General features: G+C 41.1%; 1 long non-coding RNA gene across 1 annotated transcript in view; it reads right to left on the bottom strand.

The window, feature by feature from the left end:
• LOC308122803 overlaps nucleotides 1-27,247 on the bottom strand; it is a 73,607-nt gene that overhangs the window by 35,719 nt on the left and 10,641 nt on the right. The window contains exon 2 of the long non-coding RNA XR_013936171.1: nucleotides 14,062-14,251. This is a non-coding gene — a long non-coding RNA (uncharacterized lncRNA). The remainder of the gene's footprint in view (nucleotides 1-14,061; nucleotides 14,252-27,247) is intronic.

The raw sequence follows: 27,247 nt of genomic DNA, 5'->3' as shown, positions 1-27,247 counted from the left end.
CAAATTATGTCGTCAAACGACTGTTAAACGTCTTGCCAATTAGTAACCATAATGCTGAAAGACTGAAAGGTGATTTTTAATAATAAATTTAAAAAGAAATGCCTATGTTGTGAATTCACCTTAAATCGAATAAATGTGAACACCCTCCAGTGATCCTCACCTGCTAAAACACATGCAGAGTTACATGCTTATTCACAGTTGCATACTAAAACAAAGACAAGAGGTTTGGGTAACAAGGCAGTTCATGAATTGTGATTACACAAAACAATGGCTATTAACAAAATAATCAGTTAATAATCTTATGGGGAAATATTGTGACTCACGCTAAAGTCTCGGACTTGAAAAGCGAATTAAACCAGAGGCCACAGGTTAATCACAAAATATGATGCATGACAAGTCAAGACACATTTAGCTATAACCCATGAGAAAGAGAAATATGTGTGCCTTGATCATTTCCTGTTTGTTTACTACAGGCTTACCTAACTCACCAGGCTAATGGCTTCTGTCCACACAGTCCATTAATGACCATGAAAACTCAAATCTGGTTAACACCCAGTTTCTGAAGGAGCACACAGGAAGACCACCGCTGCTGTTGCGTCATATTTCATCCTACTACTTCCCTTCGCTATCTAACCCTAAACAGGAAATAGCTCCTACACAAATCCCAGAGGCCTGTGTAATGAGGCCTGTAGGGTACAAATGTACAAGTGTGTGTGTTTGTGTTTGTGTGTGTGGGTGCGTACGTGCGTGCGTGCATGCATGAATGCATGCGTGCGAGAGCACCATGCCTGTTCGATCCTTCTCTTATTTAGGATTTCTGTGAGGAGTCACACACATATACACACACACAGGTCTGAAAAGGTTATGGGAAAGAGCCTCTGGCTGCAATTCGAGTAAGGAGGGATTGAAAAGCAGAAGGGGAGGAAACCAGAGGAGGCAAAAAAAAATAGAGAGGAAACAGGCTAGAAAACACCAACACGCATATAAACTGAACGTACCATTCATTTTTGGGTTGTTGTTTTTTCGTATCAGATGAAAAGCTATTTTAGACTGCCAGGACGTTGTACGACTGAAATCCGCCTGCTCGGGATTAGATTTGACCAGAAGGGAATTTTACCATAGTTTCCGAGCCAATGGAAAAACACCAGTGAGGGGACTCATAAATAACCAGAACAATGACAGGAGATATCAATATTGAAGAGCAGAAGGAAGAAAATAAGCAGGGGTCAAGATGCAGAGGAGACAAGATTGAGTTAAAGAAGAAAAGTGAATTCACCTGATAAGCTGTGAGGGTGTTTACATTTGCTTTATTTGCAGACAATTTGTGTTGTATAGTAAACAGTGGTAAGAAAGCTGCTAATATTAATGATCACTGACTATTGTAAAATCAATTGGCCCAGTAATATTACTCTATCAGGTGCAGAAAATGGCAAAGTTTTATTAGCCCAGTTTTGATGACTTTAAATCAACAACAAAAATATTTTTTAAAGAAATAGAATTAGGGAAAAGCAGAAATTAACAACATTGGAGAGGCTAATATTTTTCATTATCTTGCCTCGAGAAATAACAATCTAAATGACAAAATCACAAATAGATTAATCAGGTGATTAGTGAATCATCACAGTTACAATTGCATTTAGATGCCTAACTATTGTTCTCCAGAATAATCTAACACATCACATCCAAAAGGAGAAAGTCTAGAAATCTGCAGGAACATGTACAGACAGACGATGATCATATGAATAATAGTGAAGAGGTGCTCTGACCCTAACAAACAGTGACTATCAAAAGTGACTAAAGATAGAGAATGAAAACAGTTATAATTACATGACATGTGTCTACAAACCTACAAAAAGTTTTTTTTCTTCTGTGAGGTTAAATCATTAGCAAAGCGATGCTACTGCAGCTATTTGATCTGCTCGTCGGTGCTGGGCTGGTTATTATCAACCGAGGTTAAAAAAAAACATGACATAGACCCATCTCATTGCCAGAAGCCAACCACAATATCGATTTAGCAAACTGAGGGACAAACTAGTCTCAAGTATTAACACATGACTGTGAATCTATAGAAAAGGAGGGGGAACATCTGAGGTTTACCCAATCATCCCACAACTACTCTGACTCTGGACTGTTTATCCAGAAACGTGTGTGATGGGTGTGCAAAGGAACTGTGGACGATAAATAAAAAGGAGTGAAGGATAATTTATGGAAAAACATTTTCCCACAGGTTGCCACCTACTGATCAGCCATTACCTGTGGGAGGTATATAGTGGAGTAACTGTAAATCCGACCTCTGCTTTATCTGCTTGGGACGATAGTAGAAGGTATGTGTGCAAGTGTGTGTGTGTGTGTGTGTGTGTGTGTGTGTGTTCTGCTGTCACTTTTAATAAGACAGGTGACTTTTCTCTCATGTAATGATACAACTTGTGCTTTTCTATTGCATCTGCATTATTTTGCCATTATTGTGGAGTGATGTATAGCAAATACAATGCAATTTAATGCAAATTCACTTTGCGTATGTATATATTTAAAACTCATCTTCCAATCTCTTGGTCTCTGCTGTCCCAGAGCAGGGTGGAGCTGGATGAAAGAATTACTCGAGAGGGAGCTGGGACGAAGAACGGCAGTAAATAATGACTGTCTCAATGCACAAGAGATTTTAGACGCAGTAATAGCAGGCTGTAATATGGGGCAAATCTGTCCCCAAGGACAACACTGGATTAACCAACATCACTCAAATCACTCAAAACACACACACACACACACACACACACACACACACATTCTCACATACACACACAGCCACTGGTTCACAAATCAATTTGACCCTCCTTCCCACTTATTAAATAATAGAGTATAAAGAAGAAAAAAAAAAAAAGGAGGGAAGGGCAAGCAAAGATGACAGCGTGTGTGAGAAAGAGGAATGCAGAGAGAGAGAGAGAAAAGAGATCTAAAGAGGGAACAAGAAGAGAGAGATGGAGGCAGAGCAGAGAAAAGAGGACAGGCGTTTCAATAATTCACAAACTCCTGCTTCATTTAGAATAGAATCGGTGCCCAAACTGGACCCGAGTGTCCTTTACACATGACACATCATCCACAGCATGCAGCCTTGGTTTCTGGATAAAGTATAAGAATGTGCGTGTGTGCGTGCGTGCGTGCGTGCGTGCGTGTCGACTGCCAGACATGGATTTCTATTAAAGAGGTGAAATGAGAGGAGCAAAAAAAAACAAAAAACAAAAAACAAAAGAAAAAACATGGGATGTTGTGCGAGCTGCTCGGTACAATTTTCACTACCTTGAAGAACCGTGCACAGGTTTACCCAGGAGGACTGGTGCTGTTGTAAAAGCACAGGGAGGTCCCATCACATATTGATTTAATTTAGGCTTTTGTTTGTTTCTTTACAATTTCACTTTTTGTAGAAAACAAAGAAAAGAAAAAAGACATTAGCAAACCTGCTCATCACAAAGCAAAAACCATGTGCTGTTACATTCCATTATTATTATTAGAATTATCATAGAAAGCTGCAGTCCCATTAATGGAGCATAAAATGAAGTGTAATAGCACAAATTCACACCTGGTACACCTCATTCACACACTAAAGCATGGTGCAATGTGCATGATGACTGAACACGACGATTCTATAGTAGAGTGAATATTCCCTCATATCTTTATGTATAAACTTTAAATTTGGAGGATGAAAAGATGTACGAAAACTAAATTCACACATGAGGAGGAAAAATTCTGTGAGTATGCAGCTACAGCCCATGCTGATATTTGTAATGATTTCTGTGTGTATTGTGTGTATATGTGGGTGTGCGTGTGGCTCCTCCCATCGTTCCTGGTGACCTGCAGCAGCAGGCAGCACTGTTATGTAATCCTTGCTGTCAAACACATTCACACACACCTCTACTCATGCAGACACACACACATACTGTATATGCACATGCACATCTACATGCATACACATACACACTTGCACAAACTTTTTTTTTCTCTCTCTCAAAAAGCCGTAGAGGTTATCATCCAGTCATAGCGAGAAAACTCTGCATGGTATCTCAGCACAATCAAGAAAGTGCCGTTTCTTCCTGGCAGGTAAATAACTGAGTAGTGTAATTAATAGTTCATGCCTGGGGTCTGCTGTGCACTCAGTCATTCATACTAATAGTTTAATTATTTTTCAGGATGACAACCTATGTTAATAAAGTCTTCCCAGAGGATTTGATAGTCCAGACAGTGGCTAATTACTGCAGTATTTTTAGAAATATTAACAAAGTTGGGCTTTATATATATGACAGGCTAATACAATAACAATCGAAAAGTGTTTTTTTTTTCCCCCCTTGATGGAAAAATCTTTTCTAATCATTTCTGAATGCGACATGGTGGCAGTTCTTTCCTCCCCCACTGTTTGTGTTCATGTAAACTCCCACACATCAGTCAACCCAATCTACAGTTCTGTACATTGGTGGACTTGCAGCATTGTGCCACGCTCTTGATGTGTACAGCACGTTCCCTGACTACGGCGATCACAACACTGGATGAGGTCCCATCAGAGCAGCGGCGCTGCTGAAAGGGGGCTGTGCTGTACAAACACGTTTGTAAAGAGTCCGGGGGTTTCACGCCAACATGCACAGCGTGTTATGATGAGAAGTTATGAAAGTATGTAAAGGACTGTACAACGTCTACTGTTGCTTGAGCAGAGTTTCTTTCTAGGAATTATCATCTTGCAATTATTGAACGTGGCAGTGGGATGTGCCTTATGTGCACTTCGAATAACTATAGTATTTATAAAGGATTTCATTTGCGGGCACAATTATTAGTGGGATAGAGAATCAGACAATTGCTTCAAAAATAACTGGAAATCGATCTGGTAACTGATTAAATTTCTTTTGGAATCTATGTCATCTAAACGCTTTAGTTTCTCTGGGATATGTTGCTCTTTTTGTCTATATTTTCACTTGAGTTGTATTATTGTTCAAACTCGTATTTAGAGGAAGTCATTTTCTTTTTTTCTTTTTTTTTTTTCTCTTTTTCAAGTCATTTTCAATCTCATTTTTCATTTTTCTTATACTATTTTCTCCACCAGAAACTGACGAGTCACCAGTCTACCACAGACCGCTCAAATTGTTATAATAATTATATAATAAACAGACTTTGTAATGCAAATTTCCAGCAGAGCATTCTTGTGTAAACAGGGTCTAAAGAATGTGCATCCCACACAGGAGCAGCTTGAGTGTGTTGTCACTCATGGCCTTATTATTATTTAGTTTTTACTCCAAAATGTTCACCATGCGCCCCACAAGTCATCGAAATCTAGTTTAGCTGTGTGAGCTACCAGCCTCCATCGCTCCTCACATACAAGGACTCACAAGAAGAGCAATAAAGTGAAGTGTATCAAGATCCTGGTAAAAGGTTTTTTATTCAGACTGAGCATTTTGATTTGGCATAAACAAGTGTATAAAACACAAATAACTGGCAACACTTCTTTTTATAATACGGCCGGCAGGAGTCCCACAGGAAATATTTAGTTTTCCCCTGTGCTCTCCACAAAAGATGTGTGCAAAAGAAGAGTCAGCTCTGAAAAGAACTGAGGTAATCCTGGTGCATAAATACACAGAAGCATCACAAATGCAAAACACAACTCCGAGAACTGCAGGATTGATTGTTTTTCTACAGGCAATTATCAGCCATGGTGGGGGGGCGGCTCAGGTATCATATCAGCATCGGATCAATCGCACTGTATAAACTTGCCAACTCCATTTACCCACTGGAAGCACCAGTCAGCCATGTTGACAAATGACTGTCATGCTAAAGTGAGAGGAAAAAAAAAAGTCTGCTTCGAATGGAGAAAAGTGCAGCGGCACGTGATGTTGACGGCATTGTGGGTGAGGATAAAGGAGAGGGGGAGACACGGGCAGTCAAGAAGCGAGAGCGGCAAAGTCAACGACAAGGAGAGAGACAAAGTCATGCAGTGAAACGCAGACAGAAACTGACAGAGAAATAAGGACACGGCAAGATGAAAGGGAGAAAAATGAAGGGAGAGTTGACAAAGAGGTGGAAAAAAAAAGAACAAGATCACAAAGGCAACAAGGCTGGGAGCTGGAGTAACACATGGAGACAGACAGCGAGATATGAAGAAAAAACAGTAGGTGGGTAGAGAGTGGGTGGTGAGAGAGATGGCACTTTATCATACAGCCTAGTTGTAAAAGCAATAAACTCTGTATAGGTCTCAGCATAAGGACTTCCCAGGCACCACAAAGGCCATCCCCATTCATCTCACTAAAATCTGAAGTTGCTGAACTGAGCTCGGCTCCTCCTGGGGAAAAGTGTTTGTCACCGTGAACTCCTGACTATTTCAGAACATCCGAGCATACCGTCCACAAAAATAGCTGAGAATCACTTTACTTTGTTTCTTTGGAGCTGAGGGACCATTTGCTTTGTTGTTGTTGTTTCATCCTTTTAAAATGGTAAAGTATGTCAAAGCTTGATTTGGAGCTGAACGGAGCTTCTTCTTTATCCTACTGAGAACTATTTTATTGCATCTTATCGCGCTGTATTGCTGTAATGTGACTTTGTAGATGAATATCCTATTCAGGTTGAGTAACTTTTATCAGGGTGGTGCACTCTCGCCTTAAATTGACAATATCACCAGTTTGAGTCCAAGCTGGGAGTGTGTGAGTGTGTGTGTGGTTGTTTACAATGTGATGGAGCTTGGACCTGCCTGGGGTGTATCCTCCACCAGTCAGCTGGGACTGGCTAGATTACTCTATAACCCTGGAGGCTCCTTTATGAGGGGCCATAGATGCACATAGGGAAACACACAAAGACTTAGTCCATACTCATTTCATCATAGTTCTGTTCGTCTCCTGGAAGTTTACAGAATGCTCATTCCAACACAACGTTAGCAATGAAGTTAAATGACAGTGGCGTATCTGTTTCTGTAACTTCGTAGAGCACATATGTGCCTAAGTTGGATGAAGCGGTTCTATGTGTAGATGGCGGTTCTGCCAAGAATCAACCCACCCACCACCACTCCCAGGAAGACCTGGAAATTATCCAATTTGCATGACTTCTCAATCCTGTCAGTGTGTAATTATCATCCTGCGATGTGATCACTCCGGCCAGCCGCCACCCACCTGTATCACTCCCGTCTTTCTTGGTGCTCTTCTCAATTTTCCCCCGACACTCACAGTGCACTTACGCTGGAGGTGTGATTGCATTAAGCTGCAGAGGGCGAGGGCATCCCTGGAGCCGCACTAATGTACAGAACAGAATGTACAGAGCAGCGAATGTGAAGGAGAGCAAGAGAGAGGTTGGAGTAGGGGGCATCCATTACTATAATCACTTTACTTTACTTGAAAAGGTGGCTCTAAGAGGAGGTTCATGAAACAGAGAAGACTGAGGAGTAGTGGGAGTGAGGGGAAGAGGCATGAGTAAATCTAAAGTGGGACTTCATTTTTCAACTGTTATTGCTTTCTCGCACGAGCAGGCAAAGCATCCTCACAATAACTAAAGACATTTTAGCAGTGCATTAGTGTCCTCTTAGCACGTTTGTAATATTCTTGAGGTATCCCAAGAAATGCATTTCAGATTATGGCAATTAACAGGCGCCGTCAAGGATCGGCGGCAATCACGGCTTTTAACACGAGTCGCTTTTCAGGTTAAAACACACTGGCCATAAATCAAAGATGCTAAATTCACAACCTGCTTACAAATGATGAAGTTTGTTTGATCCCACAATGATTACAATAAAGCCGAGAACAATGCTTCGAAAAAAGCAATATGTTGCTCCATGCAAACAATGAGGGGTATCTTTCAAAGCGGGGGCGGAGGACAGGGAATACCCTGAAGGAATAGCATCTAATGCAATCAGATCGCTCTGGCCAATTAGTCAGCACTAGCCCAGCCAGAGATGATGTCAGCCGTCATTACTCATTGCTTAATGCTATAAAGCAGAAGGGAATACGGAGAAAACAAAGAAAAGAGCAACAAAACTGGGTGTGAGTTCGGAAGGAAGGTGGATTGATCACACCAAACGGCAGACTAGCAGACCCGTGTGAATCATAGCACCCATGCGAAATAGAATTCCACACACGTTAATGCTTTACTCTTCTAAAACACGAGTAAATTCAGTGATTTCAGTCAGTCCAATTGAGTTTTGTTACAAATTGTGATACAACAGGCTCAGTATAAAGACAATGCTCGCAGCTTTGTTCACACCAAAACGGGTGGACTGAAATAAAACTCACAAAACTGCTTTATGTAAATGGCAAGTGAACTTCACTTACATAGCACAATTTCTCACTGTTTGAGTAGTCTTAAGGCGCTTTAAACTGTTAGTCACATTCAAATACACATGCAAATGAATGGCGACAGCTGTCATGTAAGGTGCATATGAACATTGCAAGATGAGGGAAACAGCTGAGCCACAGTCAGCCAGATATTCACAAGTTTTAGTCAAAAAAGCTCCATAAGTTCTTAACAACTTCATCAAGAATAGTGAAGGATATGTTGCGCGATTCTGAAACTCTTCTAAAAATGTTGCATAAAAGCCAAAAAACTATGTTTGTTATTTGTCACAGCAATAAAAATCGGTCGCATTAGTGCAGGAAAGTAAAATCTAACAAATGAATAAGTCAGTGCAGCTTTTGGACAAGAGCAGCCAACTACACAAACTACAACATTTCCACCAAGATGTGCACTCTGGCCCGCGCACGTGTGAAAGCACCTCTCAATACAAATATCAATGCTGAGATGTATTTGTGACGCACTAGCAACACTACAACCGTACACAACACCGCAAAAATAGAGTCGCGGGCGTCGGCGCCCGTTCCCCCACTTACACACAATAACGCACGCCGACACACCGAATGTTCCGGAACATGTATGGTTCATTAGTAACGACCTACAAGCAACATGTTTTTCCATGCTGATGGGTGAATTTCAGTCAATACCCCGCAGCTGCAAATGACATTTCACTTACATATACTGTCAGTGTGCTGCGGTGCACATACAAAGTGCTTTATGTTGTGTCTCTCCATCACATACGCCCACGCGCCGCAGTATGGACCCACAGAGATGCAGACGTGTGAAGACGAAGGTGCATTGCTGTATTAACATAAAAGACGTGCTGACAAGCAAACACAGACTGTTACACTTTTGGAAAGACACGCAGGACAAAGTAGTGGAGTCGCGGTTACGCTGAGCAGACATGCACACTGATTAGCTCCTGCGGGGGAAGACATTGGACCTCATGTACGAGTATTAAACCTCACTTCAATATCGCTCCTTTGTAAGCAGAGAGTACCAGCTGCTGCTGGAGTTTACTGTGAAAGACTTCTCATTCCTGATTTTAATACAGACCGAATTATTCCTCTAAATTCTCTTTTAAACGCTATTAAAAGTTGCAATAGAGTTGTAATATGCGGTGTGGTATTATGACCACACAAAAAAGTCTCTTATTTGGGGGATTTTCACATGGATTTGTGGATTCTTCTAGCAAAAGACGAGGAATACAGTATTGTGAGACTTTTCAAACCAATATAAAGTAACAATGTCGAATAAAATTGAAAAAATCATTTTTTTTCACATGCACTTCACAGCATCATATTTTCACACTTGTTAAGAGGAAGTAATAACTGCACAGCGGGGAGTCTCAGGTTTGCTCCTCTAATTGAGAAACTCTCCCTTTTCCTCTCCCGCTTCGCCTCTTTGCAGCTCAGGCACAATAAGCAGTCTGGATGAAATAAATCACAAACACCACGCACGCTGATTGACTAATTGTTTAGTGTGCAGGGGAAGACGAGTATATGCGAGGAGAGTTTTTCTGTCGATGGCTTGCGACATGAAGAGTGAAGACACGAAGATAAAGCGAGGGATTCAAAAAGAAACTCACAAGAGGGATGGTAACAAAGGACTGGCTGAAAAATACAGAAAGGGAAAGAGGAAACATATTGTGTGTCTTGATTTAGTTACATCAGTGTCCTTGTTTGTCCACTACCAAAGCAGCTACTATTGCAATTTTGTTCCTATTTTTAATATTCTGTTGAACCAGTGCAACGAGAAAGTGAAAGAATGAAAACACAAAGGAAGCTGCTTTATCAATATGTTCCTGATTACGAGTGGAAACCACAGTACACAGAGAAATACCACTGAGGTCAAATAAAGCGGAGCACAGCTATTACCGGTACAAGAAAACAGAGAAGGGGAAATCCAAGCTCACACAGAGGAGAAGGGACGAACTCTCTGTTTACTCAGGTTACTTAACCCTCTAAAGCCCCGGATAAAACAAGTAGTGTGGAACAGCGCATGTAGTAAATTCAGTTCCTCTTTTGTTCATCTATTGATTTCAGTATCTATACTAACATCAAGCACACACGGCTAAAATAAACAAGATATCATTAATGTGGAACTCTTTCCTGAATGTAAATTTTTTTTTTTGATGTGTTACTTCTGATGGGTTTTGTATTTTGAGATGCTAGAGATGTAAAACAGATTGAGCTTTCTTTACATTGAGTATTTCTTCCCCTCCGGCAGCGCTGGGTATCTAAAGGCTCATGTGAAGCTTTATCATAAAAAGCATTTTGGGTTAATTAGGAATTTGACATCTTTGAGATTACTGCGAGCCGCCGCCGCTGCGGGCTGCACTGAGTCTAACCGTAAGTGAGAGAGTGGGTGGGAGTAATTTCAGTTTCATGTGAAAAAAAAAGAGAAAGAAATCAATCTCTGAAAATTGATTGAATCCATATAAAGCTGTCAGATTTCCCCTGCAAGACATAAATAAGTTTTCTTTCTCTTGGCACAGAAAATATCTTCACGGCCTGGTTCTGCAATATTAAAATCAAAGCCGAGCATATTCTGCAAACAAGCCCCGAGGATGATGTGAATCTGAACTTACAACCGACAAGTAATGGGAAAAATCTGAAGGGTGCATCAATTGATGCTTTAAGACCAGTTGACAGATGGATGATATGGGTCCCTGGTTTGTAACGCAGGTTTCCTGGAAAACAGTAAACATAAACTCTGAAATAAGGCACATTTATTTTTATTGTTCATTCAAACAATTCAGTTTCTGGTTCTTTCATTTCTTTTTCTCAATTTCTCTTGGTTATGTTAAGTGTTTAATCAATACTTCAATCAAGGAAAATGGTAAAAAGCATGAATATTATTATTCAAGAAAATGACAGACCAATGACTAAAGTAGCATGTCACTGTTCAAACATTCAGAGTACTGAGTGACTTACAGATATTTTAATGTTACCTTAAATAATAGGGGTCGGAAGCACTTCTTTTTAAATCCAGTCACAAATCCTGTGTCTCCTATTTGAACTATTAATAATATCTAATTATCTAAATCTAGAAATATTCGTAAATTTTGTTCAGTTTTACATTTCTCTCATGAACGCCATTATGAATTAATGGCAAATAAGCCTGTTGCTTCGTTTGTATTCAGTTTGTATCTTTAAAGATTATCAGGTACAAACGCACCCTAAATAAATACCTTTTAAAAAGCCACTGGGGCTGAGCTGCCAGTAGCTCATGGTTTGAAAGCTTTTACAAGCTAAGACAATATCAGTTACATTCACAAGGTCGCATTCATTTCTTAAGATAATAACATAGACAGAAATTAAAACTATTTAAAGTCACACATTAAACATTGAAAGTTAAATAGACTGAAATAGAACGATGAGCGCAACAAACAGTGGCGGTAATAAACAAGACGCAAGATTGGCAATATGCTAAACGAAAATATCCTTTATAGGAAGGGGATTGTACTCAGCAGTATTCTCTGTCACGTGACATAAGCTCGTTCTGCTGTTGAAGTGTGGCTGGATACAACATAAGGCGCACGTCAAACATTTAAACATCAATCCCGGGCGATTTTTGCCACATACTGATTCTGACTTTACAGCTTCAACTTCCATATATATATATATATAGAGAGAGAGAGAGAGAGAGAGAGAGAGAGTGAGAGACTTATTCTATATGCGGTGCACCAACAGCCATATGTTGATCATCACGACGTGTAATTGTTGGAGCTTTCAGACTGTCACCCGTCCATCTGCTCAATTCTGAGGTTTTCAGCTCAGAGAAAGACAACTGTCAACAGTGAATTTACAAAAGCAGAAAGCAGCGGGGGGGGGGAGAAATGTGTAATTTTAATCCAGCAAGACTGATGGCTGAAGAAAGATTGATCGAGGGAAGGAGGAGAGAGAGGCTGAATCTCATAAAAATAAAAATCCAATGACGCTATTTTAAATTCAGGCTTTCTGCTTAATCATCCACTTTGTTTCATTTGCAGATTACCTTTCTTTCATACTCTCTGTTAGCGGCGCTCCTGATTTCCCCCTCCTCTTCACTGCTCCTCTCTGAATTGGTACGGCGTTAATTTAATAAACTAATTAGTCTGTACTTCAAAACATGTTTGTAGAGTTGTGAAGCGAGTCCCTGAGCACAGTGAAGTACCTCACAGTGAAATCTAACGACGCTGCGGGCGAGTCAAGTATTGCTGGAGATTGCTGAGGGGTTATAAACAAAAAAGCTGTTTAGTCAAAAGGCGGCATGCTGCTAAAAGGACGAGGCTCAGAAGGCGCTTCTATCTGGGTTGTTTTTTCCAGATTAATGGAACTTCAGAGTATATGGAAATCTTATCTGTACTACTCTGTCTTTATATACATCTGAGGAGGAGAAGGGAGTAAGAAACGTTCATTGAGACGAAAGTCAGGCTGTCTCACTTTCTCTCTCAGAAAGCTCGTCTTTTCAGCCTCTCATCGGAGGAGGGAGTGAGGAGCTTCCACACACAGCTGGCGAGACGGAGATAAAGGACTGATGGAGGAGCTTCAATAGATACAGTTGGAGGGCACGGACACAAAAAAGAAAGAAAATTGGAGGGAGCTGGTTGGGTTAAAGGATGGGTAGAGAGACGGAGACGTAACAGAGAGAGACAGATAGGACAGCCTGCTGAGTAGAGAGTTATTACAGTGGGAGGGGACAAGGTGAACGAGAGGAAACAAGAAAATCAAAAGTCAAATCACATATAGAAAAGAAGCAGGAAAAATATGAGCAGACTATCCTGAAGTGGTTTAGATTCTAAATCAGCCACAAAGACAGTCAAGACTTCCGAATCATAACTATAAATACACAGCAGCACAAGTTCATGAGTTCACTAATACAGAAAAAACTAATTGTTAGTCAATCCTGCTTCATTATGTCACTTCACACCTGCAGTTTTAACTTTTCATGTGAAAAAATATCACAATCTTTAACATTTCTTCACCGTTTCCACGGCGCAATACAGAGAATAATTATTTAAGACTGCAACGTGATCTTTTATGTAAAGAGAAATGGTGACTACAGTACAAGATCATCCATATCAAACTGTAATATTATGCCTGGGCAGAAAGTAGAAAACTTTCTGCCCTGCCTGCGGTTTATCTGTTCATATCACTTATCCGTTCTCTATCCTTTGGTAACCTCTGTATATATGGTTCACTGTACATGCTGGTCTTACTTGACGTGACCTCATCTATGCATCTCTACATGTATGAATCTATCCAGCCATCTATCCATAGTCAGAAGTTTCAAAGACACAACTCAGAGAATACCACACAACAAGTTACAGTTTCCACAGTAAGCCAATTAAGAGAACAATGACGGAAGCAATCCAGCGCTGTTAAATTAGCATGTTTACAAAGACATTTGTTGCTTGAAAATAACTCATTCTTCCACACACTCGACACAAATTCCTTGACAATTTGTGAGCAGTGTATTAATTAAATAGAAACTCTGTCTTCTTCACTTTGCATGCTCATGTATCCAGTCGACAGCAGCCATGTATGGTGTTTGCTGATCTTTTGGGGGAAACTCAGGAGTCATTGACAAACAATCCACTCTATCACCAGAGCATTCAATGCTCCTCTTAAGAGTGTTTGAATTAAATGTAAATTATTAATTTTGGTGATTAGAAAGCATCATGACCAGCTTTGCTTTCAAGCCCCAATTAAACATAAAAAAGAGATCACCCACAAGCAAACAACGTATGTTAAAAAGAAAACTGAGTCCTACCTGAGCAGAGGAGGCGGAACTCGTTGGGTGGAGTAGGTGGAGCCTGCTGCTCGGTTAAGAGCTTACAACTGGCTGGAGCTGAAGTTCCTGATGTGGAGTCTGGATCTCTGTGGCGAAGGGAGGGAAGCGTCCCAGATGTCTGTCTGTCTGTTCACATCTGTCTGTCTGCTGCAGGTGCAGTCACCATTCCCTGCAGGTGGGGAAAACACACACGCGCACGCACACACACAGTAGCTCAGTTATGACTTCAGGTTCAGTTACACGATGCAAAAATAAAACTACTTACAGAGGAGTTTGTTTTCAAAAGGTGTAAAACTTCGGCAAGTTGGATGCCGATACGTTAAAAAGTATTAAAGGACACACATCATCACATGAGGGAATCCTCTGTTACCTTTTTCTTTTGTTCATATTGAGATCACGATTTAAAAAAAGGGGGAATAGCCGGAGTTTCGTGTTAAATGTAAATAAGATGAATTAAATGTAAGTTCTAATCTACCTAAAGCATCTGCTGCTGTGAATGTCTGTGCGATGGGATTTTGCACACTATCACTCTCTGCTAATTCCCCTCCGCTGTTGCACAGCATCCCTCTCCTAAGAGTATTCAGAGAAAACACCCATGCTATTTATACATTGACGCCCTATCGGCATGGCAACCACGCTTTGTTTACCCACATGAGATGGTGGTTTGAGGTTTGTGTCCTCCTCTTTAAAAAAAAATAAATAAATAAAAGAAATTCCTGTTTGTAGTCATTTAGGTTTCTTTCATGAACTTGACCCACTTTCTCTCGGTGAGGACAGCGTTTCACTTTGACCCAGTGCCTGCAGTAAAGTCGGGGCTGTTATGATGAAATGGAAAGCTGCAAAACAAGTGTTTTCTCCGGACAAAATATTTAAATTGTTTGGTTCACATCAGAAATAGTTAGTTTGTCTTTTCCATCACAGATAAGCACTCCTCCAAGCCTCCACTTTTATATCACCTTCATTGGGAGATCCATGGTAATCCAGCCTGCTGGCTTTAGTCTACCCAGCTTAATATCTACAGGGATTCCAGTCATTCTAAATGTGGGCAGCTTTGAAGTTAGATGAAAAATGCTACTTTCAGATGAACAATACTGTATGATCAGTCAGATCGAATAAAACACATCCTGCATGTGCAGAATAACTAATTCCCATTTTACATCGTTTTGATAGGTTCTGTCATGGAAACTGGCAGTTCAGCTGCTTAATTACCACAATAGTAGAATCTATTTCTATCAGAAACACTACTGAGAGTATCACACTTCTCCTTTTCGAATCTGCGAGTGCGCCATTCAGGGAAATAAAAAGCTATTTTCAAGCCCCATGCATCAAATGCTTAAAGAACCAGAAAACGTCTGTTTACGTCTACTGTGCAAAGCACTTAATCCCACAACTACTCAAGTGACACTCCACCATAACCTAGAGCAAAGCATTATCGTGTCATGTATCACCCTGGCGTGAAGCTAACTTTATGGCTGTGCAGCGAGATGTTCATGAAAACAAATGAGGTGATCTTCCTTGGGCTAATAAAAACGTGCCACAATGTTTTATTCCGTGCACAAGCACACACAGAGAAAAACACACTTGGTGCACACGTTCAGTGCACTCTTCTCGTTTACAGGCTGTTACCTCAGTGACAAAGACATGTCCCAAGGTCACACGCCGGAGGCGAGCATCGGGTCGAACCCTGAGAAAGAGCATCGCCCCGGCAACATAAAATGAGGTCAGTTGACCATGTGACAAGTGGGCCCTGCAGACATTAGGTGATAATACACTTTTGCGTTGTTTATACTACGCTGACACACCTCAACAAACACACACACACACACACACACGCGCACACGCACGCACGCACGCACGCACGCACACACACACACACACACTCAAAACTGACCTGGTTTGTGTAAGAGTTAGTACACTGACAAACACAGAACAACAAACAGAGCTGCACGTGAACAGAGAACAAGATGAGGGGGGGGGGGGGGGGGAAGGTTATAAAGGATGGAACTGAAACTTTCTAACATACTGTTAATGAAGACAGTCACAAGTAAAATTTGGAGCTATGCTAAATGTTACTTTTTACTTTACATATATAAACTCTATATAGGAAACTCACTGAAATATTGAACGTGTGTTTTAAAACGTAACAACAGTATTCACTTGCAAAATAAAGAGTTAACCATGTACATGATGGCATACAGTAGCTAATTTCTCTCATTATGTATTTTTCACTTTAGTTCCATTGCATGTCCACATACAATGGCAATCAAGCAATTCTATGTTCAGTCAAGACAAGTCAAGTCACAAAATTACACTTGATCGGTTTAGATAAATGCAGCTTTAAATAGGCATGTGCAACAAGCATACAGTGCAGTATGGCGATGGCCTTTCCTTTTAGGGTTAAGGTATCAGCTGCACAAGTCCGCCCTCTTATGATCTGGATATAAAAAGCAAATCTGTTCAGACACTCCCTGTCGTTTTTGATGCTCACTGTTGTATACAGGGAGAGACATCTTTAGCCAACAGCAAACAAGTACTGACATGGCTTAAACTTTCCCTGTCAAAAGCAGGAAATAAATTATCACTGTACATCGAGGGTAGCCCGATTTACATTACCCGAATAGCAAAGCATGAATCAATAAAAACCATTGTGTAAAAGTAATACAACATAATGAATTTTATTTGATCATCTCTTTCTTTGTGCTTATATTCTTTCCCGCTTGGCCATCTTTTAACCTGTCCCTAGCATAAATCGATACGTGTCTCTGGTCAGTTGAAGGGGTCAAATCAATACCGGACGGAGCTTTCACCTGGGTTCACCTTGTCTGTATCTTTATCATGTTCTGTTTCATTTCAGGCCGGTGAATAATCTCACACGGTCAGCTCCATTTCCCCTCCTACTCAACAGCCTCGCATTCAGCTCTGTCTGTTGCAAAAGCCACCCAATAATACTGGCAGACCCTTCATGCGCAGGTGTGCTTACACTCACACTGACATTTATTACTGTTGAGGGGACATAAATCTGCCCATACAGTGATCGTATAGGAACAAAATAATTTTTTTAGGTTTCAGCCTGAAGTCAATTTAAGGTTAGAGTTGGCATGACACCAGTACAAGTAGTAATGTTTAAGGTTTGAGTCAATACAATGTCCGTAGAAGATAATGAAAACAAAGTTTCAGTTGCGGGGAGGGAAATGCTCGCACGCCAGGCTCTTCAGATGAGATTATTTTTAGGTACATTTGTCATTGTGATGGTTCATGTCAGAAAAAAACAAACAAATTTTTTGAGTGTCCTTGTGAAGAGAGAACTTTCAATAGATAATAGCAAATTCTATCAGGAGTTCTATTTCTCGCAGTATTACAAAAGGGAGCTGGCTTGTCTTGCTAATGTTTCTGTCACTCACAACGAAACCACCAGCAGACAGTGGGCAAAGAAAAGAAATGTAACTCTCTAGACATTTGGGAATATTCATATGAAGTTGTGTCTAACTAATAGTCTGTCACATTTCAATCCCACTTGAATAGTGTTTTCACACATTATTTACTTTTTCCCTCTGTGTATTTCATTACATTTATTAAGCCTTTCTCAGGAGGCCAGGCACACCATACTCCCTTGTCGACAAGTTTGGCAAGGTAAGCATGTCTCCCTTTGTGATGCCTTTGTACTTCATTTGTACTTTTGGAGGTTTAAACTAAAAGAGTTATCAAATCAATGCAATAAAAGGAACGAGCAGAAAGCACCAGCAAGCGACTGGCCTGAGAAGGGAATTCTCCTGAAACCGACTATTACTTGGCTCCCCAACAAAAGACACACTGCAATAAACAAGCTGTTTTTCTGGTTTAAAATGCGTCATAAGCACCAGCTTCCCAGGACAGGGGAAAGTGCAGCGTTGCAAAGTTCTTGGATTGCACTGCAGGTCCTGGGTTCATTGGCTGCGCATAATAGGACAAGTAACTAACTGGCCAGCCATGATAGGCTGGTTAGTTGAACATAATCCAGTCTGCATCTGTTTGTGTGCATCTGAGAGGTGTAATTACGACCCAAAGGAACGTGGACCTGCAAAATGTACACATAAAATATGTATGTCTGTTTACAATTTACAATGCTTAAAAGAACTCGTGAAAGTTTTACAAAGAACATTTAACACAAATGACCCACATATGACTGAGCGTTTTATAAACCCAGCAAAGATTTGGTTTAAAGGAGGAAATGTTCTCTGGCGGAGTGTCCTTACAAGCTGAAAAGATAACATATATTTGCTTTGGCAATATAGTTGGTGAGCTATTATGCGAGTACAGCTCAATAATGTGAAACTGAGAGAAGCAGCGGCAACACAAGAGAAAAAGAGAGCCCCACAGATACAATGAGACACTGAAAGAAACAGAAATTATCTCTCAGTTATGCAACTCACTCGCTCACTCTCAGCACTATCAATACAGGCCAAAGTTCACATCTCCTTAAAAGCTGCCCAAATGTTCCAGTGTGTACCTGATGATCACGCTCTTCCTGCTGATAAACACAGACAAGCTTCCACTACCATTCACACAGAATGTGGACATACGCAATAGCATGCCTGGCAATCCAGATAGCACAGATAGTGGTGCCGTTTGAAATAGTCACCGATGCCCTGACACTCTGTTCCCAGCTGAGATAATGCAGCAGGCTGAAGTGAAAATACACATTAGGACGAAAATGGACCTGCTTTGTTTGTTCAAATCTGGGTTTGAAGGGCTTTCTGTTTAAAGTAGTCATGTTCTTTATGTGCATGTGTAGGGTTTCTCACTGTGTATTCTGGTTTCTTCCCACAGCCCAAAAACAAACATCTGAGGTTAATTAGTGACTTTAAAATGCACATCGGTGTGAATCTGGATGGATGGATGGATGGATGGATGGATGGATGGATGGATGGATGGATGGATGGATGGATGGAAAACACTTTCTCTCAGTCCAACATCACAAGCTGGGACAGTAACTGAGCATCTCCTCATGTTCTGTTAGACCACTAAAGACTGAATAGGAGCTATTTAATTCCTGAGATGACAATCATTTTAACAAAAAGAAGTTATTAAGGGCTGAGAAAGTTACCTGAAAGTCAACCATCAAGGTTGGATTAACCATTTTACAAGAGTTCTGCAAGTTTTTAGAGAACAAATGGAGAGGAAAGATAGCTACAAGAAAGAGTGCTGGTGCTGTAAATCCTCAGAAAAGAGTATTTTCATGCACTATTTCCTTTGAATCAGAGAGTTTAAATGTAGACCAATGAAGGTTTAATCAAATCCAACATTCCTATTTTTCACCTCTTCCCCTCAGCTTTTTCTTTAATCATATCTGCCTCTTTCTACTTCACTCCTCACATGCACTCTTGTTTTCCTTCTGATATTTGTATTCTCCCGGGCAACGCACCACAATAAAACCTCACAACAACACGTGACCGAGACAAAAGCAAGAGGGGGAAAGGACCATAATGTCTACGCTCACACACACATGCACACGCGCCCCTTCACTCTGTAAAGATACAGGAAACTATTAAGTGTAAAGTGAGCAAAATTGCTGCTACACACGTTGCACGGCACAGTGCTGTTTTGACCGGTGAACATACAAGTGTGCAGGGAGCGAACATGTGTAAGCGAAACTGACAGAGTTCACTAATGTTGAACATCAGAGCGCGAGCTGCCACCTCGGGGAATTACTCAGCATTCCTCAGTCGAGCCACGTTAGCGCACAGGGCCCCGAGACATGGGAGTCGCAGGGAGCCCGGCTTTGATCGCCTCCCTAGGATCCCTACGCCGGGATAAGGAGTATACGCTGGGAGGGGGGCCTGCAGGGAACACGCACACAAACGCATCTTCAAAAGTGTACGCACACACCCACTCCTGCGCGCCCGCACTGCATTCTCCCACTTTCACTTCAGCAAACATTCAAAAGACATACCGAATATGCTACCCACGCATGCATAGTAATAATCTACTGCCTTTGATCCTTTCCCAAGTCTTTCTTTCCGCATTTCAAAGATGCATGTACATACAATATATGCACGCATGCAGAGGCAATCTAGAAAACTGTAAAGGGTTCACCGTCACCTTGACACATTGTTTACCAAAACATAAACTCCATGTGCATCACGCTCCAGTGATTAGATTAAAGGGAATATCATAATCAACTAACTCGCCGATTAAAATCCAGCATGAGCACAGGGAGAGTATACAGTCCCAGTGTGAAAGACCCGTGAAAGACGGAAATCTCACAGTGAGGCAGGCAGCAGGTATAATGGCCGGATTACGGACTACCATGGTATTAAAGCAGAGGGGATACAAGCTGTTGCTGTAAGAGCAGGTTTCATGAGATCTCATTCAACTGTTTGACACAAACTTTTCGTCTCGCTCGCCCCCGCGCTTTTATTCCTGTCAGAGTTTGCCGAGTGACGACTCAACCTCTGGTCTTTTTCTTGTCTGCCATGCTTTTAGCTGTGGCAAGAGAGCCATTTCCTTCTGATGGTTTAATTGCTTCTATAAGCCAAAGTTAAAGTTCACCGGGGACACAAAATAGTCTGCAATCAGAGCAAATGTTGACGCTGCATCTTTGGAAAAAGTAAAAGCAATGTGAAAATAAATCCCACACATTTTCAGAGAAGAAAGGCGATAGACGCACCTCGATGACGCTCTCGCCACTTAATGCTCAGATTAACAACAAAACCAGACCAAACAAATTTATCTTTTTTTGTTCAAGAATCAATCTAATTTATGAAGCAACTGAAAGAAGAAAATGATAGAGAAAGCCACCGACATGAGCCCCGCAGGACACACATGCAAAGTGGCACTACTCTAACTTGCTTCTTTGAAAGGCGACAAAAACAAACTGGGTCAAACAGGTGAGGACAGAAACAGCTATCGGCTGCAAGATTCGTTTTTTAAGGAAAATACTCACTCTAATTTGTAATTGTTTTTTATGCGAAATGAGTTTAACAGTTTAAACTCATTTAGCATACAAATGTGCTTTGATTACAGCGGGAACTTGAAATAGACACAGTGTACAGGTCCATCCCCTCAATCTATGCGGACATTGTGCTGACACTTGCACACAGTAGTCCTGGGCTGCTTTGAAAAGCTTTGTAACTAGATAAATATCTTTTTTAATGAGAAAACCTGTTTCACACAGAGTGACAGAGAGAAAGGAAGGAAAACATGTCAATTGAACATAATTGTGCTCTTGGGCACATGTCTGTATTTCACGGTTTCTTTTGCTGGACAGTAAAGCAAGTCAAGTTTAAGGAGCTAATAGTTATTATGGGTTTCCCAGCACGACCTTAGGAAGTCACCCGTATACGTCAGGAAGCACCACAGCCATGGCAGGCTCCTGCTGGCAGCACAGGTGCTCACATGCACACACACACACACCCGCTACACAATAAACACACACACACACATACATATTTGGCTGAAGTACTGTAGATACACCCTCCTAACACCTCCTGACATGTACAAGCACACACACGAAGACACACATAAGCAAAGTACAGGTGCTCACACTGGCCCGCCAGCTGTCCCTGGAGATGACCAAGACAGAAAGGACAAAGGAACACAGAGGCTACAAGAGAGAGGACTAAGCAGACGCCAACACTGACAGGTGTGAGTATAATCTGTGTTTTTGTGTGTCGACGTGTGTGTGTGTGTGTGTGTGTGTGTGTGTGTGTGTGTGTGTGTGTGTGTGTGTGTGTGTGTGTGTGTGTGTGTGTGTGTGTGTGTGTGTGTGTGTGTGTGTGTGTGTGTGTGTGTGTGTGTGTGTGTGTGAGAGGTTGTGGCTCAGCTCCAACACGCGACACTGCCCTTAACCCAAATAAGGTCCAGCTCTCTTTGTTTAACCTTGACTGATAGTACTACATGTATAATGGGTGTGTGCATTCATGTTCATGTGCATGTGTGTAATACATCCTTTATAAATCCAATGCATGATAAGAACTCCTAAAAAATTACGCCATCTAGAAAATTAGATAACTAGTCAGTCCTTCACGAGTTCAAATGTCATGTAGGTCACAGAGTAATGAGGCACAGTGCTGCAGATTCTTGTGGCTTCGGGTTATGTCATTGTTCAGTCATGTCAGCAGCATGACACATCATAAAAAGCTGTTCCCACTCGCTTCCACAAAGCACTGGCGATCAGTTATATAACCAAGGTCAGGAGGTCAGGGCAGCGAACACAGCGAGGCCACACCCTTCAAGCCTGTTAGCATTCCGTAGTGAGCTATCCTGTCAATACTTGACGGGCTGGCGATGTGCAGTCCTGTTGTCCTTCCTCCAGAGGCCAGGCTCATACATGTCTACTGTGACTCTCCAAAATCAGCCTATGAGAATAATCAAGACAGCAAAGGATTAGAATCAAATAATCAGTTGAGTCACGTTGATATCTGGTTTAAAGTGCAACATGTACAGAAAAAAAAAAATGCATTTTGTAACATGCTGACTAATTGTGTTTAACTGATCTAGTTTTAAAGTCTACAGCTATCTTAAGGTGACAGTCTATCACTCCTTAACAAATACACCTATATAATATGATTAACATTTTTTTTTTTCCCATCTCATTCTTATATTACAAAATACTGCGTAGTGTGTGTCACACACAGCGAGGAGACGTGTGGAAGCTCGCTCCTCGACTGCATACAGTATTATATTGTGTTCTTGTCAAGTACAATGGTGCATTTGCTTGTGGCAGCTTGTTAGGCTGGGCATTAGTCACAGGGATGGTACTGTGGGGCTACAAACTACAACAAGGTCATACTGAGATTACATTGTTGGAGGGGCCAACAGACTGATTGTGCACTCACTCAAAAACACACACACACACACACACACACACACACACACACACACACAAACACACGCGCGTCTTGTCTTAGGAGATTGTAATTTGCTGAAACTCGATGTACCAACCTAACACTTTAGAAAAAGGTTGAAGGTTCTCCATCAAGACTTAAAGGTCAATATTTGTAAGGATGATTTATTTTATTTATTTTTTTTACATTATTTGTGCACCATTTAACTTCACCTCCAGCTTTTGTGTCAATATATGCATCAGAATTTCAAAAATGAAATGAGGGCAAAACAAAGTCAATTGTAGTAAATCACTGTCATTGAACCAGCAGAAGCTCAAAGGGTTTGCATGAGGAGAGAAATCGTGTACAGATTTTGTCTTTAGATGTTGAAAGTAAACAGATGCACGCATGAAAAACCACACTCACACACACACACACACACACACACACACACACACACACACACACACACACACACACACACACACAAACACACAGGGTAGTCTCAGGTCAGGGAGTTCTTAAGTGCATTCTCTTCTGACACATACTGTACCAAAACCCTCTCTCACACTCACACGGGTACTGTACACACACACACACACACACACACACACACACACACACACACACACACACACACACACACACACACACACAAACACAGAGCGAGTAAAGAACACACACCACAGAGACACACACGCAGGAGGAGTGCCCCAAGTGTCTATACATGATTAAAAGCCTGAAAGTGGGGCAGGCGCACAGTTCTTGCTCTGTGAAATTACTGCAGCTCCTTTCAGCCCACCTCAGTGCACACACACATTCACACACGCAGGCACACGCGCACACACATGCACACATATATCCAACCTGTCCCATGTCCTGTAAGCATGCAACACACATGCACACAATCCCCCGTCCACAGTAGTGGTTCAATAATTGAGTGATTCCCCTGATGCAGCGTCCAGGGAAAGTACAAGAGGCAACCACTTGTATTGTTGCTGGTGAAACGAGAAATGCTATTTCCTAAAATATAAAACTCTGTTCTCTTCTCATCTCCCTCCTGAAAAGCTGTTTTCCTCACGCTTTGCATTGGAAGAGATGCTGGACATAATTATTTCATAATACCATTCTGAACACCCTACTGTGGGCGCAGTTGGGCATCTGCAGCCTGCTCAAACACACCCCCATGGCTCGTACAAGTGTGTTTTAGGTGTTATGTCAGTTTTTAATGAGAAACAGTTATCTTTAAATTAAGCCCGTTTTTTTTTTTTTTTTTGCTTTTGCTTAGCATAGCATTGCATATTTGGAAAGTAGATAACATAAAGCAGAGCACAAATTAAAGAATCAATTGAAAGGATTAAGAAAAGATCCAGGGGAATTTAAAGATTTGATTAGACAGAGATCAGCAGTCATAAAGCTTGCGTTGCTGTTTGCCAGGAAATGAAATTAAATCTGCATAACCTGATGATATTTCAAAGCAAAAAGACTGCATACTTCATTTATAATGCTTTATCCTGTAAGGGCAAAGGCAGGGTAATGGTGTCGATTACAGGTCAATCACAGAGAGACAATTTCCTGGTGACAACGCATGCATGTTGAAGAACATGCAAACTCCACTTCGAAAGGATAGAAATGTTTTATACTTCAGAATTACTGTTATATTATCTAAGTTTTCAAAAGTCAAATACTATAAAATTGATGTTGAAAAAATGGGGGAAAACTATTTTCGGAGGAGCTTTATTTCTCTAGTCAAATGCAGTCTGAGTTGTGTTTGGTAGAGGGGGTAAAAAGGGGATAATAGTACAAGTTACAAATCCCTGACTTTGTGCACAGCCTACAGTCAATTGTTAAGAAAGCTCGACAGCCTGATCTGAGCCATATCTCCTGAAAACCTTTTCTTTTGTTTTCCACGCAGTGCGGTTTGCAAACCGAAAACCATATAAATGAGCACAGGACACAAGCTTACTACTTTTACAAGGCATTATGAAACTGTGCCTCAGTTTTAAAAGATTATAAGTAAACAACAACAATATAAACCCTACAAATCTCTCCTCCAAAGCTGGAGCAGAGGGGACTGAGTAGAATTACTATTGGTGGACTCTAATCATGTGTTGCACTTGGCAAACACACTTAGGACAGAGAAAACCCGTTGCAAAAAGTTCAAATAGAAACCTGCAAATCCAGCAGCTTCTTAGCGGCCTTGTGCAAGTTTTCTGAGAATTAGATCATCGACTGGGAGAGGGAACTTGAGTTTCTTGTAATCTGATGACTGAAAGAGCCATTTTTGCAACACGAATCATTGAACTTGGGGATGTTCCCAGTTGTTGGTTGATTAGGTTGCAGAAAATGAGTGCTTCTGTTTCAAAGACACACTTAAAACGTGCATGGAGAACCACGACTGATCGCTTCCAAGAGAACCTTTCATGGGATACAGAAGGCCTGCGGGTCCTGTTGATGAAGCAAAGGCTTGTTGCTGGTCAGCAGATAGGAAGTCACAGATAGTGGCACACACATGAAACAAGACACATCACAGCACTCATTGATGGAAATGTGTGTTTCAGTGCTTAAGTTCATAAAGCGAGCATACATAAAGAAACACAGCTGAATCTGTCTTCCCTTTTGGACTTTTAACATGTTTCAAATGCATGTCGCTGCAATTAGAAGTCACACAATGGCTTCTCTGGATACAAACACCCACACTAAGCAGTATTTCTCAATCACGTAAGCCTTTTTTCTGAGGTATCCCTGACGTGTATTTCCCATCCTATCAATATATCGACATTACCAAATTGACTAAATATAAACTCCAGCAGTCAGCACTTATATCACAGTAATGGCTGAGTCATCTTGCGTACCCATAGTGCCCAATGACGCTTTAAAACTCAGGGTTAGGGTTACATGGGCTAAGGCACAACAACATGCCGTCCTCTTGCTTTCACGAGCTTGTCAACAATTTCCCTGTGTCTGGCCATCAAAGGTGAAGCTATGAATATCACCCCAGTCAAACCAAAGAATGTTTTTGATGTAAACAATGACGACTGAACCTGCTGCTAAATAGTAACAACTGTAATGTAATGTAGAGTCTAATTACCATCTGGCTACAGACCTAAAAAAAAAAAAAAGACAAAAAAAAACAATGAGTCACATAATATTTTTTAAATATCTCTTTAGAAACAAGGTGATCACAACTAAAAAGTTAAAATCAGTCCATGGTGGATCTAATTTATGCTGCTGTTAATCCTCCTAGCTGGTGTTGGGTATCACAGTGGATCATTGTGGCGCTCACATGGTCCAGGGTCCTTCGAGTGCAGACGTCACAGAGTTCAGGTCTATGTGAGCAGAGACCTGAACCCTTCGAGTGCAGACGACACGGAGTTCAGGTCTGTGTGAGCAGAGACGACCTCAGGTCTACCTCAGAGTCAGCGGACCGTGCGCTCACTCAGCTGGTTTCCTTTAAAAGCCCAAGAAATCCAGTTTGCCGGCTTCCTTCACCGCCTCAGACAAACAGCAAGCTATATAACAGCTTTATCACAACTTTTCAAGTACCAAGAAGAACTGACAACTTTTCAGCCGCATTAGGAAATTTACGCTCTCATGGTTAAAGAGTGGCGGCATTAAACTTTATCTCCGTTTTACAATCTTTTACTCGATGCAGCAGAAGGTAAAGTTTGGTAATGAAGCATGTGTCTGACTTAACAAAGATATTTTGATGCACCGAGTGACTGGAGCCGCACACAGACCAGCCTAAAGGTCACTGTTTAATTTCACATCCCAGTGCGGTGTGTTGTGTTCGCCAAGGTATGAAAGTAGCATGTTTTACTATTTTACTTCTATCCAGTCCCTTATAGCCATAATTCAGAGAGCATTTATGACAGTGAGGGTTAAGTGGCAGGCATCACCATTGGTGTGTGTGAAAGGGTAAATGTCTTATTGACATTACTGATATCAAGGAATAATGAGCCCATTTGGGAAAAAGTCAACATGTTTTTATTTGCTGAAAAACAATAAATATTTCAATTTCCTGCGATCTCTTGTATTTACTTTTCCCATAAGCATACTGGAAGTTCTCTGTTATCCACACGAGTGTCAGTGAAACTTGTGTATGACTATGTCTGGTCTCGAAGGCTCACAGTTCCTTTACATTAAATTGACTTCAATTGGGATTATATCTGGTGTGCAAATGTGCTAAACATGAATGAGCTTTTTTGAGTTTTATCATGAAAACCATTGAGATCTTGCAGGTGTTACAATGAAAAAAAACTTAAGTGAGAGCTGTTATGACAAGCGTATTTTGTTCAAGTTTGATGTCCTGAAACAACATAAATTTTGCATGCTTTGCCTCCTAATGACCCCAGCCTGGA

This window comes from Lipophrys pholis (assembly GCF_963383615.2).
Source record: "Lipophrys pholis genome assembly, chromosome: 17".
In the NCBI taxonomy this organism is placed as follows: domain Eukaryota; kingdom Metazoa; phylum Chordata; class Actinopteri; order Blenniiformes; family Blenniidae; genus Lipophrys; species Lipophrys pholis.
Note: the sequence above shows the minus strand (reverse complement) of the source record. Positions and strands in the feature narration are given on the sequence as shown.